At 33.4% G+C, this 2,889-nt stretch overlaps 1 long non-coding RNA gene across 1 annotated transcript; it reads left to right on the top strand.

Moving 5' to 3' along the window:
• LOC110267515 lies at positions 1,369-2,225 on the top strand. The gene is made up of 3 exons (XR_002355241.1): positions 1,369-1,543; positions 1,942-2,032; positions 2,124-2,225. It is a non-coding gene; the product is annotated as an uncharacterized LOC110267515 (long non-coding RNA).

Raw genomic sequence — 2,889 nt, 5'->3', positions numbered from 1 at the left:
GCTCTGCTGTTCCTCAAAGATTAATGCAAAGTACTACTTTTTTCTATTCAATTCATCTTATTTCGCTTCTAAGATATTCATTCACACTTCAACCTGAATGTGATGAACGTGACAATCATCATCATTCCCTATGAACGCGTGCCTGACAACCACTTCCGTTCTACATTAGATTGAATGAGTATCTCTTAGATCTCTTAATCAGAATCTTCGTGGTATAAGCTAGATTGATGGCGGCATTTATGAGAGTCCAGAAAGCCTAAACCTTGTCCGTGGTATTCCGAGTAGGACTCTGGGATTGAATGACTGTGACGAACTCCAAACTCGCAAGTGCTGGGTGTAGTGACAGACGCAAAAGGATAGTAAATTCTATTCCAGTATGATCGAGAACCTCCAAGATGATTAGCCATGCAGTGACAGCGCATCGGACCATTTTCACAGAGAGGAATAGGATGCAACCAATGACAAGGGTGATGCCTCCAAACGATTAGTCGTGCTGTGACAGAGCATTTGGACCATTTTCCCGAGAGGATTGAAAGTAGCCATTGGCACCGGTGACATCCTTACATAAAGCCAGCCATAGAAAGGAGTAAGACGGATTGGATGAAGACAGCAGGAAAGCAGAGATTTACATAAGTATTTCTATCCTAATTTTAGTATTAATTTCGAAAACTCCATAACTATTTTATATCCGCCTGACTGAGATTTACAAGGTGACCATAGCTTGCTTCATACCAACAATCTCCGTGGGATCGACCCTTACTCACGTAAGGTTTATTACTTGGACGACCCAGTGCACTTGCTGGTTAGTTATGCGAAGTTGTGAAGATATGTTTAGACCATGGTTCTGTGCATCCGTTTTTGGTGCCATCGCCAGGGAATCAATTTCGAACACTAATTCACAACCTGAGTAACAATTTCGTATACCATTCACTATTGGCAGAGTTGTTAGATATATTAACATACTTAGGAACCCTCAATTCTGAAATAGTTGTTAGATATATTAGGATTAAAATGTGGTGAAGACTTTGCTCTTGTATGGTTGATCACCATTTTCATGTTTCATTTCAAACCGGGAATTCAAAGATGATGACTGAACCATATTAATTTGGATTTTACTCGTATATATCTTCCTTTTGATTAATGTCGCTGAAGAATTTATCATTCATGAGTAGGGATTAACATGGAGTGAAAAAAGGACGCAAGTAGGAATATAATGGTAATGGATGATTGAATCCAAATTCCAAAGTCATGATATGAAATTGAGAAAGTAAACATGTCATCCGTTGCAAAATGGTTGATTTCCTTGCTTTCTTGAAGTTTAATTGTTTATAATATAAATTTTTAAATTTAATTTGCTAATAACATCAATTCGTAGCCGTTTGGTGGAACCTATCCTATAATAATATCAATTTATAATAATATCAATTTATAATAACACCCTATATTGCAAAAATTTCAATTATTAATAGATGATTCAAGCATGGCAGATGCTGAAGTAACCGAATGGGATCCAATGTCCTGCAGTCTTCCACTTGATGATAAGGTAATAAGTTTTTATTTTAGGTTTAAAGTTTTGTAGATTCTTTCATAGTTGAATCAATGTTTTAATATTAGAGTTTGTTATAGTGATGCTAGGTCAATTTCAACTGTGTCTAGTTATCTGTCATTTTACCTTAATGTGAGGAACTATTTTGTTCCGTGTTACAATTTTTGCTGAGTAGTTTATTCTAATTACTTCAGTTATGGATATATAGGTTTTAAAGTTGGTTATTAGAGTTGAAAATATTTGCTGAGAATGGATAATTTCTAATTTGATGCCTTTCATAATAATATTTCCAAGAGATGTGGTTCTTTGATTCCACACACATATCAGGTATGTGATGTATAGCTACTTAGGTTTAACATAAAAATTATGATTATTTTATTCTGTGCTCCATGAAGGTCAAAGAGATTTTGTCTTACTATCCATCCAATTATAAACAATCTGCAGTGATCCCTCTGCTTGATCTTGCCCAACAGCATCCTGTTTAATGTACGTATTTTACATATATAGGTTTATTGATTAATGTGCAAGTGCATTCTTTTACTATAGAGATTAAGTCTACTACTCTCTTTGATGCTAGGAGATCAGCTAGTGATAGCAACGGATATCCGAAGACAAATATTTAAGACTTTTATATAATTAGATGATATTAAAATATTGAAGTTGTTGTTTTATTTTACTTTTTAAAGAAAAATAGTAACAGTTATGTAGAGCAATACCATATGCAATTATATTTGGAACTATTGACATTGAAAATTTTTTTATATATAGAGTTATGTCTTATATTGAGGAATTGTGTTATAAAATATTTAATTTTTAAATTTTGATATTAACAAATAAATTTTTAATTTGAGAGTATGTAAATGAAATGAGATTAATGAATTATTTGAAATTAAAAATAAATAAATAATCACAGGGTTTGTGGAGGTTTTAAACTGCCACACAAGTGATTTAAAATTGCCACAAAAGTCCAATATAAAACCCCACTAAACACACACAAAACCCCCACTAAACAGATTGTGGAGGTTTTTAAAAACCCCCACAAAAGACCTCGTGGCACCTCAAATTTTGGAGGTTTTAGAAACTCCCACGAACCATTTGGTGGGGGTTATAAACCTCCACAAATAAGAAAAAAAATTGCCACAAATAAACAAAAATCTTGTAGTGTAAATATAGCTAAGTGGACTAATGAATTGAATCTTTGATTACCTCAAGTGTCCAACTCAACCAAATAACAAAATATGCAACCTAACTTCCCATAATCACACTTTTTATACACATTCATGCATCTTTTTCATCCAAATCCACATATGCACTTCTTATTCATCATTTTTTTCTTTTTCTAT

Source organism: Arachis ipaensis, chromosome B10 (assembly GCF_000816755.2).
Source record: "Arachis ipaensis cultivar K30076 chromosome B10, Araip1.1, whole genome shotgun sequence".
Taxonomy (NCBI): domain Eukaryota; kingdom Viridiplantae; phylum Streptophyta; class Magnoliopsida; order Fabales; family Fabaceae; genus Arachis; species Arachis ipaensis.
This window is presented reverse-complemented; position numbering and strand designations above follow the sequence as displayed.